A 15398-nucleotide genomic window follows, 5' to 3' on the forward strand; every position below is an offset into this window, starting at 1 on the left:
GTCCCGTGAGTGAGAACCCCACTACTGTGACATCAATACCGAAAGTTGCAGCCTTATTACGGGTTTTTTTTTATTGATCACACACTTAACGACAAGTATTTCCAAGCAATGGGATGTGCGCTTTGCAATATTCACCAGATGTCACGCACGTCGCCAAGTGACCATTAGCATCATCATTACAATCATCATCTTCGGTGACATCGTTCCGCAAAATTATCAAACACTTGGTACAATGCAGACAAACTGTTGATGCGAGTTCACACAAACCACGCCGGCGAATTATTCTTCTCGATGGACACTTAATAAACTGAACGAACTAAACATTTTTATCTTTTTGGTTCTTTCGGTAAAGTCACGTAGAATGGAAATAATAAAATAATAAAAATAAAACATAATAAAATAATTCTCACGACGTTTCGGCCACAACGCAATGACAGGTCATTCAGACTCTGTCTTCTCGACAGACCTGTTCTCCACCTGAGGACGGCTGCTTGCGTTGTGGCCGAAACGTCGTGAGAATTATTTTATTATGTTTTATTTTTATTATTTTATCATTTCCATTCTACGTGACTTTACCGAAAGAACCAAGAAGATGAATCCCTGCAGTCACGAAAGCTTTAAATCGAGATACACATTTTTATTTAATTTTTACCGGTCAAGGCCCACTGAGCTATTAGCTTATTTTTCAGAAGCGACCGTGCTATCACAAATGATAGCTCCACGAAATTGTCTTCTCACGTGGAGCAGCGTTCTTCACTAATTTTCAGGGTGGGGGCCACTTTCGCCACCATTGGGGATGTAGGGGTGTCAGGGGAAGGATTCCCACCAATAGGAGGGGTTGTGGGACGGTGACAGGAGAAGGGGGAGGGATAATCGAGGAGATATAAGGGGAGAACGGGCGGGAAGAAGGGGCTTTTGGCGAAAACGAGATTGAGACGGCTGGGGACAGGTGTGGATGGGAGAAAATGATTCAAAGACGAACCGCTTGCAACCTTGTGTCGGCTCTCCTTTACAGGGGATTGACAGCAGCACGGTGATGATGATGACGCTGGGTGGGGTGGTCACGTGTTGTGCATTGTCGGGGGCCGCACTAAAGGTCACCAGTGGCCCAAAGGCCTTGCAATGAAGAACACGGATATGCAAGAACGTGCCACAGGCATGTGTGGCTAATCCATAAATATATACATAATAAATATAGTCTTCTTGGTTCTTTCGGTAAAGTCACGTAGAAGGGAAATAATAAAATAATAAAAATAAAACAATAAAATACAATTCACACAGTGAGAATTGTATTTTATTATGTTTTATTTTTATGTTTTATTTAAATACAATTCACACAGTGAGAATGGTATTTTATTATGTTTTATTATTTCTTATTTTCTTATTTCCCTTATACGTGACTTCACCGAAAGAACCAAGAAGATGAATCCCTGCAGTCACGAAAGCTTTAAATCGAAATAAATATAGTATGTATATGTTTGTGTAGGAGATGGGCGCATTGTTATATCGAGGAACGGTGGTAGCTGGCGACAACTTGAGGAAGGCCTCCATCCAGCAGCGGACTGAACATGACTGCTGCTAACATAAAAAAGGCTTCATCTTGTCTGGCAATAAAACAAGTATGATGAATAAAACAGGTGTTAACATCCTCAATCACCAAATAGATACCCTTTTGCAAGGCATCAGGTCCACGTGGAGTTGATGCACATTTGATGCCTTACAAAATGTGTCAGTGTTTGTCTTTTAACATCTTAACACCGGTTTTTATTCCCTGAAAGGCTAAAACCTAGTCTTGCTTTTTTTCGTATTCATTTTTTTATACTGCCAAAAGAAGAGGTCCCATAGAACACCAGAAAAAGCGCCCACGTCAATCTCATTTTAAGATCCTCGCACTGGCTTCCATTCAGTCGTAGAATTTATTTTAAAAAATGTTTATCGTTGAAAGGTCTGGCACCTGTACACATGTCTTCCATGCCTTTAAGATATAAACCAACAAAGATTCCTCATATCCTCTAGTCCCTGGTCTTTTAGTCGTCCCAAAGTCCAGGGACCAAACCCTAGGAAGTGTTTACACTCTTCGTCTGTAGAACAGCCTGCTAGGAAATCTGATGAATTCAGAATCATTAAGCACTTTAGAAAATAAATCTAAAAACTGACTTTTTAAAACTTGATTTTAATTAGCATTCTCTTAATGTGTTATTTTTATCATGCCTTTGCTAGAAATGTGATTTTATTTTGCTACAATTTTGCTACAATTTTTTTTTATTTTGACTACAATTTCACTTTTATTGTTCACGCCTATAAAGCCTTTAGAAATTAAGTTTGATTGATTGATTGCTATAACGTGGCGAGCGAGTGTTCGTCACTTGGTGGCTACAGATGCTCCCTCGCACCGGACGAGGGAGCTATGACTCCACGACTGGAACGCGACTCGAGACGCACCAACGCTCGCATCGCTTGGAACGAGTTCAGAGCTCCCATTGAGCTCACAGAGTCCCCTGGGTGAGTGGGTGGGGGCTGGTGCAGGAGGAGGGGGGGATAATGCGGGGGGGGGGGGGGGTCCGACCCATCTATCCATTAATTCATTACGTAATGTTCGGCACGATTGTGGAATTTTCCAGTCATTTTAAACGTTTATTATTATGATGATAATGATGATGACTTCAAGTTATATGCACGCACCGCTCATGTGGATTCCTGAAAACACGTTTAATTGAGAGAGAGAGAGAGAGTTGGGCTGTTATTTAATATCACCATTGTATAAACTCTTGCCAAGCAGACCTCGATATTGGCATTTAGCTCATGAACACACTGTACTGTGTTGCCATAGGCATGGACATAAGTATACGCTACAAGTATGAGCGTATCATGGGTCAAACGGGAGCGGTGGCGCAGTGGTTAGCGCGCTGCGTTATGAACAAGACCTCCCGAGTTATGTTCTAAGACCACGGCTAACATCAGTGGCGAGTGATATCCGCAGCGGTTCTGGGACCCAACTCACGTTCACCAAAGCGCACCCACCAGCGTGGTGAACGTGTGTTCAACCACCACGACTGACATTGCGTGGAACAGATATATTCATCCATACCTTGCTGATCTCGTCAAGAAGCATAAACCATCGTCACGCAAAAATCCAGCCATCCTCGCAGTTGCACCGGCCTTCGTCTGACCTTCGAACACAGACGGCGGTCACCGCATCGCACCGCGCTTTCAGATGCGCTTCTGCGGCCGTCTGGAACGCTCTTCCTTCCGATATTAGGAAGCCGCTGGATCTGTGCACTTTGAAATCTCGGTTGACAAACTCATTTCTTTAGAACTGCCTTTTGTGTTTAGTTTGTTGTCCTTCCCCCGCACCTTCGATTAGCACGGTTGGCTAAGTACGGTGCGAAAGAAGTTCAACTTGCGCACGTACATTAACTTAACCCTTAATTAATCCACCACTCGATGAAGGCCTTGCCAAGGCCTTCCTTTCGGCCCAGGGGGTTGTTGACCATACTTGACACGGCTGGTTAACGCGGGTCGGTGTAGGAGGGTGGAGCGCTTAAGGGCCGTCCATAAATGACGTCACGCTCCTAGGGGGGGGGTCAGACATTTGTGACGATGTGCGACAAGCGGGGGGGGGGGAGGTTTGAGAAATGTGACGTCACATCAAAATGAGCAACTTTAAATAAATATAGACAACACGTTTTACATAATTAAATAGACTTTTAAATAAATGTTTTCTCCTAAAACATCAGAGTGCAGCGCCACATTAAATACGCACTACAATGACAATAGTTTAAAGCGATTTGAAGCATGTTTTATTTTGGGGGGGGGAGGGGGCAGACCTTTGTGACATATATATTTGAGTGGGGGGTCTGACTTTTTGTGACGACGACGGGGGGGGGGGGGGTCAAAAATCGTCCAAAATCGCGTGACGTCATTTATGGACGGCCCCTTAGGACCGGTTCGGAATCAAACTCGGGTGGATAGGCCAAGAGCAGCACGCGGAGCAGTACGGGATCACAGTGCCCCCCACCCCCCCCATGCTGAGCACTGTGCTATCACGCCGTCCATGCAGTCGTGTCGCCACTGGTGTTGGATTACGTTTGTCATTGAGTTTAATAGCCAGCACGTGCTATTGGGTGCACGTGTCGCCTATTGGGGCACGTGCCAATTAGCGAGCAACGATGGATTACCCGCGGCGCACGAAAGAGGGTGGTCTGGCCATGCCCAAGCCCGTGAAGGGCTTTGTCTTTCATCGCGATCTGATGGCTTTCCGCACCGCAGCAGGTGCTCTTTTGAGGCCGAGTTGACCTAGGGGAGGCCCATCACACGGCCGTGGATCGAACCCAGGTGGCACAATGTGCGACCCATTCATTGGCACGGCGCGCGCGCACACACATGGCCCCCTCGATTCGATTCCCCGCCACAACATAACACAAGTGGTAGGTTGTGTTTAGACTTGTTCCGTGCCTCCACTAGGTCGACTCGGAGTTAAAAAACAACATTTTGGAACGCGTGGAAATAAATACTGTACGAGAAATGGGGAGCCCTGAAGGGGGACGGGAATGGCCCCGGCCACATAACTCGAATCTTTACTCGATAAGAGCCCCCCCTGCCTTAACAAGTCGATAAGAATCCATGGGTGGTCTCTGTGCGAGTGGGTCAGAGGGCACGTGGTGGTGCGAGCAGCGGTGACATTTGTAAAAAAACAAGAGCTTTAGAGCTCATATGATTCCTCCAGTATAAATACATGTTCATACTCTTCACTGCGCTACGACCCCTGCTAGCGAAGTTTGATTCCAGGCCACGGCCAACATCAGTGACGAGGCACTTCTATCAAGACCGTTCCCGGACCTCCGTTATGTTAACTCGGCCTTAAACGCGTACCCGGTATGCTGTGTAAAGATCAGCACAGGTGAGAGGTGCGACCTGGCGTGGTGCTAGCCACGCAGTCTCGTTGTGTCACCTTTTCGTCCTTAATAGGTGCTCGCGAACAGCACTTGCCCCAACAGTCTGTTAAATACGATACGGGGGTCTTTATTCCTGTATTGGTGTTTGTATGTATACGAGTGTTGGTGTATGTGAGGTTTGTTGGTAAACACGTGAGCAACATGTGTTCTGCTATTGGAGTGCACGTGTGTGTGTAGGTATGCGTGAGTGCGAGTGAGTCTGTGTGTGTGAGTGCGAGTGAGTCTGTGTGTGTGTGAGTGCGAGTGAGTCTGTGTGTGTGTGTATGCGTGAGTGAGTCTGTGTGTGTGTGAGTGCGAGTGAGTCTGTGTGTGTGTGTATGCGTGAGAGTGAGTCTGTGTGTGTCTAGGTATGCGTGTGTGAGAGTGAGTCTGTGTGTGTCTAGGTATGCGTGTGTGCGAGTGAGTCTGTGTGTGTGTATGCGTGAGTGAGAGTGAGTCTGTGTGTGTGTGTGCGTGAGTGAGTCTGTGTGTGTGTATGCGTGAGTGAGAATGAGTCTGTGTGTGTCTAGGTATGCGTGAGTGAGGGTGAGTCTGTGTGTGTGTATGCGTGAGTGAGTCTGTGTGTGTCTAGGTATGCGTGAGTGCGAGTGAGTCTGTGTGTGTCTAGGTATGCGTGAGTGAGTCTGTGTTTGTGTGGGTATGCGTGAGTGCGACCGCGTGTCTCTGTTCCACTTCCGACCCCGGCTCGCACTGGCAGGGTTGGAGTAGAGAGTAGCGGCGTGGGGGAGAGACAGTAGGAGTGGAGGAGGAGGAATCGAGAGTAGAGGAGGAGGAGTGGGGACAGAGAGGAGAGTAGAGGAGGAAGTGAGGGAGGGAGGAGGAGGGTGCGTAGAGCGAAGAGTTGGAATATGAAGTGTAGGAGGCGGAATCTGATAGAGGACGTGGGGAGGAGGATTGGGATCGAGAGTCGAGATGGGAGGAGGAGGTGGTGGGGGGGGGGCGTAGAGAGTAGCGAGGGGGGGGGGTAGGAGGCAAGGACGACGATGAGGAGGATAGAGAAAGGGGGAGGAGGGAAGGAGGAGTGAGGAGTGTGGAGTTTGGAGTGCGCCTTCTCCTCAGCCTCTCTAAATCGCAGCACGCGGTCTCAGCGCCACCGCTCCCCACCACGCACCCTTCGGAGCGCCCCCCCCCCCCACTGTGTAACTCGGACCCCCCGCAGTTTCGGACCTCCAAGCGAGACCCCCCCCCCCCCCCCACCAATCGGACACCTGGACCACTGAGCTCCCAGGAAGGTGAGAATCCAAGGTACGAACTTTTCCGTCGCTTTTCTACAGCGTGCGCAGCAATTCCGTATATACCCGTAACTCTTCCGTAGCCACGTGAACTTTTGCGATGTGTATAAATGTCGACTTCCCGCCCGTCCTATATATATTGTACATTTAGTTTCGTCGTCATTGAAGCAGCGTCGATAAGTTTAAAGGCAGATCTCGGTGAGGGCCGTTGAAGTATTTCACCGTTATAGTTTGGGGACATTTTCGAATACTGTACTGTGCACATGCCGTTTCGATGCGCAGCTGTGCAAGCTCATTTTTACGGACCGCCGTGCCGTGGAAGGTCTACAGGTAAAATTTCGATGTAAAGCTTTCGTGACTGCAGGGATTCATCTTCTTGGTTCTTTCGGTAAAGTCACGTAGAATGGAAATAATAAAATAATAAAAATAAAACGTAATAAAATAATTCTCACGACGTTTCGGCCACAACGCAAGCAGCCGTCTACTCGACAGACCTGCTCTCCACCTGAGGACGGCTGCTTGCGTTGTGGCCGAAACGTCGTGAGAATTATTTTATTATGTTTTATTTTTATTTATTTTATTATTTCCATTCTACGTGACTTTACCGAAAGAACCAAGAAGGAGAGGTCTACAGGTGTTCCAGGAGACCCAGGGAGTCGAGCGATGTCCATGTTACGCATCTTCTTATACGGCCTAGAGAGCAGGAGGCGGCTCTTTACGCTCCGTTTCGTGACGTTTTTCATTAATCGCCAAAGTGCGTTGCGGTTCTTGAACTATTGAGTTGAGTGTGTGTGTATGTATACCGAATTGTATATTTTTAACGTCTCTTCTTGTTATGTTTGGTTGTGGACCCCTGTGGGGTGGAGAGTCGAGCGAGTGTCAAGTCTAGGGACGTTCTAGAAGGGATAGTGAGCGAACGAATGGTTAGCCTTTGATAATTATCGTTGTACGTATCCTAAAACATTGTTTTCAGAGATATCGTTCGGAATTTGAAAAATATGTAAAGTAGAATGTTGATTCACTTTTTGGGCAGGGTCGGCTTAAAGTTCCACTCTGCTTTCAGCCTCGTACGTGTCATTGACACACACAGACTCGTTAGCCATCGGCGGTTAACCGAGTAATTCGCCTCCGCTGGAGTTGTGTGACGTTAAAAATTAACCCGTTAAAACAAAGTTTTTCACTATAAATCCTTTATATGCGTGGCGGCTAGAGTCCTCTCGTCCTCTGGCTTGAGATGGCTGCCACCTATGGGTCAGATGATTGCCTGCCACCATTAAGCAATTGGTAATTAAATATAAAAAAAAATCCTAAAAAGCGTAAAATTTTGGGAAAAAAATGTTCACGAAAATAAATTGTCACGCACAACGAGTCTGTGTGCAAAATGTCAGCTCGATTGGATCACGGAAAGTGCGTTAAAAAACGACCGAAAGATTTGCACGGTCGTAAGCGCGCAAGCAAGCAAGTGAACTTAATATAAAGGATTTAAAAATAAAACCAAGAACAAGCGAGCTGCTGCTTGCTCCCGTGAATAATACCCAGGTGATGTCGGGGTGAGTCGGGACGGGGAGGGAGAGACGCAGGAATCATGAGACAGGGGATGGGAGTGGGGGGGGGCACGGCGTGAGGGCGGCGTAACGAGTCGGCGACATCGCGAGCGGTGAGACTCGAGAGGGCACCTAGCGACTTTTTGTCGCGTGGTCGCCTTTGCGACAACGGCTGAGAGATTCTGACGAGAGGAAGGAAGCGATGGCCGCGAAGTTGCAGCCTCTGATTCTTGAGATTCATCATCATGGGTCGGGGTAATGGTCACCCAACCCCAGTGGTGAACGAAGTCTGCGAGATGTCGATTTGAAGCTTTCGTGACTGCAGGGATTCTTTCGGTAAAGTCACGTAGAAGGGAAATAATAAAATAGTAAAATTAAAACAATAAAATTCTCACGACGTTTCGGCCTAATTTAGGACGCTGTCTTTCCGACAGTTATCTTCACCTGAGGACGGCTGCTTGCGTTGTGGCCGAAACGTCGTGAGAATTGTATTGTTTTATTTATATTATTTTATTATTTCCCTTCGACGTGACTGTACCGAAAGATAATTGGTTCTTTACCCTTCTATCTGGCAACAAAACTGACACCTTTTTACAAGGAGTCATGTTTGCATAGACCGCAATACCTGCGGTCTATGCAAACATGACTCCTTGTAAAAAGGTGTCAGTTTTGTTGCCAGATAGAAGGGTAAAGAACCAATTATCATATTTTTACTGGCAAATGAGGTTCCCATAGTGTACCGAAAGAACCAAGAATATAAAGTCTGCGAGCTGAAAATCTGTGAATCCCCGTCTCAAACTTCCCGCGCTAATTAAATAAATAACAATCACCATCGCCCGCCATGGTCAATCCACTGCTTGGATGAAGGCCCCCCTCTAAGCCACCGCAATACCCCCCCCCCCCCCATCAGTGGCGCGGTGACGACACTGTCAGCTCAGGGGTTGCAGAAATCGATGAGGTGGAGGCCCCGCTATTTGATTCGTCTCTCGTGGTGGTTGTCAAAGAGGGGGGGGGGGTAACTCGTAGCTTTAGTCATCAAGATACCCCCTGCCTGTCCCACGCTCGTTACGCGACTGCCCACACCCCCACACTCACGATCCATTTCCCTGGCTGCCAATCCGTCATTATCCCCCGACCAAGTCGCGGTCACCCATCTCTCGCGGCGTCGCGCGCTGCCCAGTCCCAGCCCCTTCCCAAGGCTCTGGCTGATGATGTCTCTGCAAGCCACGCGCGCTCCTCTCGGAGTCAGCGTCCACGTAACGGCGCGTCGAGATTGCGCGTTTTTTGGCGTTACTTTGACGGCTTCCTCTCTGTGTCGCCGAGTTCCGGAGTTCCCTTCCCGAGGCCCGGGACTATCGTGGTTCTTGCGATGCGGCGCGAGTGGTTTGTGAAACTCGCATGAACAGATTTATTCTTTTTTTTGGGAGAGAGTTATATTTTTATGGGAGTCGTTTGCCAGAATTGCTTCTTTGAATTTGTTTTATCTTCCAAATGCCACGTGTTCAGAGTCTGTCGCCGGCTTCAAAGGCTTTGGCCGGAATAAAAAGCACTCGTAGCCGAAGCACTTGATCAGTGTCAATTAGCACACTCGTCATCGTCATCGTGAGTCATAGTCTCTCCACATCAGAATTATAATTTTAATCACCATTATCACCAGTAGCGACGTAATCTTTATCATCATCCCTTTGGGGTTATTTAAAAAAGGAGCATCACTTGATGAAGATGTGATCAGTGTCATCATCTTTATCCTGCTGGATGAAGGCCTCGTGCCATTGCAATAGATATGCCGTGGCGTCGTGATATTACGCCACCCATATCACTCCAGTGTGCATGGTCTGATAGCATGGTTCTATATCCGTGGTGGTCGTTCTCTAAGATATGTTCGCTCTTTTGGCTGTCCATCCCGTCACCAATCTCATCCCTTGGCCACCACCCTAGTTGGCTCACGATGCGTTCTGCCCAAGACCACTTATTAGTATTCACGATCAGTCAATTGCAGTGACTACAGCAGAAGAAGAATAAAATCAATCAACGCCCCGCTGATCAACATCTGATGTCGCTCATATCTTGAATTGGTCATGAGCCAGCCGTGGGAATTCCACACTTCAATGGTGGGGCCCAGTCATACAAGTCAATCGCTTGACTTTGTTTCCCATATAGCAGTGATGTATGTACGTTGAACTTCTTTCACACCGTACGTAGCCACTCGTGCTAATCGGAGGTGCGGGAGAGAAGTACAAAAAACTAAACACATGATTCTTATTTGACTCGCCCAGTGACGATGATGGAGTTTGGTACATGCATCAGCCACTAGCGCACGAGTCGAACTGCAATGCGATTGCTAAAGATGGCTAGTGTTGGTATGTTATCTCACAGGTCTATGTCGAGTCGACTTCCAGTTGAGCCCATCACACAGTAGAGGTCGATAAAGTGAGGACTAGCTAGTCGCCAAGTCAAGAGGGCTTTCGCTATGTAGCTTATGGACTCGCCACATGAATGTCGAGTTTCCACCAATGGATCCATGATATAAAGAGGGGCTCAAAAGTGCTGGCTGTATGGAAATACTTGCTCCTGTCATAGGAATATGAGATTTAAATTCCTGGCTAAGTGTTATAAACAGGAGATAATTAATAGTTTACACGTGGAAAACTTGGCCCTGCCGTAGGAATGTGGAATGTCATTCATATTTTTTAGTGCAGCACCAGGACTCATTTGAATGATAAACCATATACTGGGCAGAGTTTATAGCAGAGATAATTAGTTTCATTGGATTTGTGCTCGGCATAGGATGCGACTGGATTTCTCATCGCGATCATCATCTCCGTGTTCATAACTCCAGGAGTAACTGGTAGCGCATTCCGTCTGCTTCCTAATGGCTTTAGCATCATCACTCTCGCAAAAGCCACTTGAGAAAATACGTTTTCACATTTTTGTTTTGCTCAGCACTGCCTTGAAAAAAAACTAATATAAAGTATAACTTCTATTGAAGGCAACAGTGTTGTTGATGAATGTTGTTGAGTTTGTTGTTGTTTGCACTTTTGGCACCCCTGCCAATGCAGCAGCATCACCCAATACTGTAATTAGTTGTATGAACAATATTATTCGGTCATATTTTGATGAGAACGCTGTTCTCAAATCACCACGTAAAACATTTTCCTCGATCAAAGTTTGAGTTAAACGGTGAATAATGTTATCCCCTACGAATTTATGAGGCGCAAAACATATGTATTGTTTGAAGGGTATTACTAGCCATGGGATATTACAGCAACAGATTTCAACCGTAGTTGTGTGAAAAATTTGTGATGCGTAGATTCGTTGAGAAGCGAAATTGATGACTGTAAATGATGACGAATGGAATGAATGAGGTTAACGAGTGGTAGCTGTTTCATGAGAATATGAAGAGGGAGCGGTAACGGTGGTGGTGGTTGTGATGATGAGGGGGTGATTAAGAGATCGTCGGGTGAGCTCACGTAAAATAAGAGCGTTTTGAGTGAGGAGCGGAAACTAGTGAGCGAAGGTGACTGTTTTAATAAGTTTGTCCCAACCCGATGACACGTCGGTGAGAGCCGCACACACAGCGAAGAAGCTACTGGCATGTGGAGCGAAACGTTGGACGTCGTGCCGAACGACACGCGGTAACGACCCGAAAACACAACGGAGTAGAACGTGTTAAGATTTGTCACCATACGGGATGAAAGCCTCGCTCTGCTGGCCGCAAATCCCTCGTGGTCTCGCGATGTCTCAAAACCCATGCGGCTCGTGCACACGTGAGACGATCTCTTTGCTCCGTCATCGCCGCCGTGGTGGAGATGACAGCGCCACGGTGGCGAGACGTTAACTCCCTCGCCTGGTATGCAGGAGGTCGTGGGTTTTGATCTCAACCTGCTGTATATTTGGAGTTTGCGTGCGTGTCTCTCTCTCCGTGGTTGCGTGGATTTTTCTCCGGATCCTCCGGTTTTTCTCTCCAAGTTTAGAATCAACGTGCGTTTAGAGTATTTGACCGCAATCAATGTCCACGTGATGCAAGAGCCATGTCGTTGAGCTATCGTTTGTGGCCAGGTCGCTTCTGCAAAATAACTATAGAATTCAGTGGGCCCCACCTGATAAAATAAAAATAGAAAGTTGACAGTGGTTTGGCTACTCTTCTGTTACCAGTCTCATCGATCCCTCTCCCATCTGAAGTGGATAGTGGCCTGTCCAATCCCACGGACCAATCCCACGGACCAACCCCACGTGCCAATCCCACGGACCAATCCCACGGACCAACCCCACGTGCCAATCCCACGGACCAATCCCACGGACCAACCCCACGTGCCAATCCCACGGACCAATCCCACGGACCAATCCCACGGACTAATCCCACGGACCAATCCCACGGACCAATCCCACGGACCAACCCCACGTGCCAATCCAACGTGCCAATCCAACGTACCTTTCTCAACATTCAATGTGACGTCTAATTTTCTGTTTATCCTCTGACCCACGTGCTCTTCGTTCTGTCTCTCAGTCTAATTCCCAACGTGCATCTCTCTACGCTTCTTTGAGTGTTTCCTTTCAGTTAGTGTTCAGTTGAATTCATCAGTATCCCGTGTTATCGATTTACATATCATAGCACCCAATGTGCATCTCTCTACGCTTCTTTGAGTGTTTCCTTTCAGTTAGTGTTCAGTAGAATTCATCAGTGTCCCGTGTTATCGATTTACATATCATAGCACCCAATGTGCATCTCTCTACGCTTCTTTGAGTGTTTCCTTTCAGTTAGTGTTCAGTAGAATTCATCAGTGTCCCGTGTTATCGATTTACATATCATAGCACCCAATGTGCAACGATTGAAACCTTTTCTCTCTGAACACGTGGGTGCACGTTACTGCTCACTGTTAAGTCTAATTTTCCTAAAGCACTTCAACCTATTCTTGCCTCGCCTCGGAGTAGAACCGTTTTCCAAGTTGCAGACAGCAGCGTGGCGAGTGAAATGTGCCCGACAATTTGTTACATTCGGGCGAACGCTCCATCTGGGAAATCGTTTTTCTGAAAAGTTTTACATGTTGAGTTCACCCGAATGGGAATGACCTAAGCAGAGATTGTAAACAATCCAAGTCTGGTCTGTCAAAGCTACGAATGTCAAATTGGCTCCTCCTCAATCAGCCGTTGTTCATCATGCCACGCACAGTCGACACCAGTCCAGAGTTTGCCTGCTCAAAAAAATCCTTCTAGGATAACATCGTTGAAGAATCTTGAGCCGGCATTGCTAAAATCCCGAGTTAAAATCCGGGTTTCAAAGACGGCCACCGCATTTCGCGCGTTCAGATGCCCTTCTGTGGCCATCTGGAACGCTCTTCCCTACGATATTAAGAAGCCACCGGGGCTATGCACTTTGAAATCTAGATTGAAAGTAATTTATTGAGAACTGCTTTTTGTGTTTAGTTTGATGTCCTATCCCCCCAAACTCTGATTAGCACGGTTGGTTATGTACGGTGCGAAATAAGTTAAATATACATATAAGCAAAGATCATTCGTATAGCCTTAGGAAACTGTTGGTGCAAGTGCTGTTAACGAGCATCTACATAAATTCACATTCAGTCACGTGCGCATTGTTTTCATTTTCCTATCCCCTTGGTGAGAGAGAGAGAGATAAAGATTTAGAGGCAAACCACAGGCAAGTGGGAAGGAAGCCAACATCGGCACAAACAATTGCCAAGCTCTGTAGTCCTATAATAGTGTGATGTTTGAAATTGTGATGGTCAATCTCGACAATTTGTTGAATCACCAACAATTCGCTGGGGGGGGGGGGGGGGGGGGGGGGGGGTTGAGGGCGGGTGGGAAGGAGCGTTGGGAATTTGACGGTGGCCGGATAAATTAATCACAGGCCCAATAACCGCACGCGATAAACACATCACGCCGTAAACAATGCCCGTTTATCGCTGCCCTATCAGAGCGTGGCTCGGGGCCCCATGGCGTCTGTGCCGTGGTGGTGATGGTGGGAGCAGCACAGCGGCGGCGATGACCTTAAAGGGAAAGTGTCGGCGTTGCTGCCGCTGCTGCCGCTGCCAAAATATTCCAACGGACAAAAAAAATGCGGCAAAGCCCGAGTAACTCAGAGCGCGGAATGCCGGGCGGCGCTGGAACACCGCCCGATATACCACACCGACCCCCCCCCCCCCCCCCGCTGCAGGAATGCACCCCCCCCCTCTCCTCCCCCTGCTATTGCAGATGAGCCGGTGTCGTATTTGTTTGAAATAACGCAAAAAAAATTAACCCGTAAAAACAAAGTTTTTCACTATAAATCCTTTATATGCGTGGCGGCTAGAGTCCTCTCGTCCTCTGGCTTGAGATGGCTGCCACCTATGGGTCAGATGATTGCCTGCCACCATTAAGCAATTGGTAATTAAATATAATTTATTTTTTCCTAAAAAGTGTACAATTTTGGAGAAAAAAAATTCACGAAAATAAATTGTCACGCACAACGAGTCTGTGTGCAAATTGTCAGCTCGATTGGATCACGGGAAGTGGGTTAAAAAACTACCGAAAGATTTGCACGGTCGTAAGCGCGCAAGCAAGCAAGCAAGTGAACTTAATATAAAGGATTTACAAATGGGTAAAGGCGCACCCCTGCAAATGTTTCCTGCTCACCGCCACTGCGGGTGGGAGGGGAGTGACTTCAAAAGGCAGGGCCTCTTTTGGAGGGTGTTAGTAGCACTGCTCTTACACGCCAATCCCTACAGGAATGATCGTCTCCTACCTACTGGCGTTACAGATGGGAAGTCGGTGTCGTTGTTTTAATGGAGTTTGAAAATTCGTGGATAATAATAATAATAATTTAAAGGTTGTTTTCCTTGCCCGGAAAAATCTCGCCCGAGTCACCAGACTCTTTCACGAGGGTCCTGCTTTGGGACGTTTGAGCCGCTTGCGTTATTTATTAATTTAACTCGATGTTCTCTCTGTGTGAGAGAATCATGGGGTGCCCAGAGAAAACCCAGCACGCACTCCACATCTACGGATTCAGTAGAGGCCAGGGCAGCATAATGCTCCCGTACTTCTATACTCCCACATGATGCCCCCCGCCCTCACCCAGCCACGCTGAGCCAGTGTAGTGAAGCGAATATGGACGAGATGCATGGCGCGTGGAAGGTCATCATCTAGTAGTGGACTGAACAGAATCGCTGTGCAATAACAACCGCCATTAGCCACTAAGTGACGGTGACGTCACCACGACACTTGTGCCAGGCTAAGTGCACTTTGAGGCTACTTGAAAACATCGAAGGCTCGCTGGCAGGAGGTCACGGACCAGACCCAGGTGTCATGGGTTGACCAATTCAGATGACTGGCTGACGCACCAATTGGGCTCCTCACTGTGCCAGCTCGCTGCATTATATCCGCTCGGCGCTCCGCTTGTTGTTGTGAGCAATGCTCCTCCGCCCTCCGTTGTTGCTGGAGGGCGACTTCCTCCCAACTGCCCAGTAGCGTCATTCACGAGCCTCCTCCACAGAGGCCGATCTTGACACCGCCGGTACCAGCCATCGGCAAGCCCACTCAGCTCCACATCCTCCTGTACCGCATCAGCTCACCTCATCCCCATCCCGTGCCATGCCCGTCTAACCCCCTCTGTCTGGCCGAACAGAACCTGCATGGGTGTGTTGTGTACGTGCGCGTTGTGTACGTGCGCGTTG

The 15398-nt window shown here is 47.7% G+C and overlaps 1 protein-coding gene across 3 annotated transcripts in view; it reads left to right on the forward strand.

Annotated features, from left to right (window-relative positions):
* Positions 1 to 6074: 6074 nt before the first annotated feature.
* Positions 6075 to 15398, forward strand: part of LOC133349121 (collagen alpha-1(XIV) chain-like) — a 96490-nt gene continuing 87166 nt past the window's right edge. For 2 of the 3 annotated variants that reach the window (XM_061562323.1, XM_061562326.1), the window contains exon 1: positions 6142 to 6187. The gene's annotated coding sequence lies outside the window, so the exon portion shown is untranslated. Of the gene's footprint in view, positions 6201 to 15398 lie in introns of all 3 variants that reach the window. The other variant, XM_061562325.1, reaches the window with a different exon arrangement.

Source organism: Lethenteron reissneri, chromosome 29, assembly GCF_015708825.2.
Source record: "Lethenteron reissneri isolate LAM-NWPU_2019-01 chromosome 29, ASM1570882v1, whole genome shotgun sequence".
Taxonomy (NCBI): Eukaryota; Metazoa; Chordata; class Hyperoartia; order Petromyzontiformes; family Petromyzontidae; genus Lethenteron; species Lethenteron reissneri.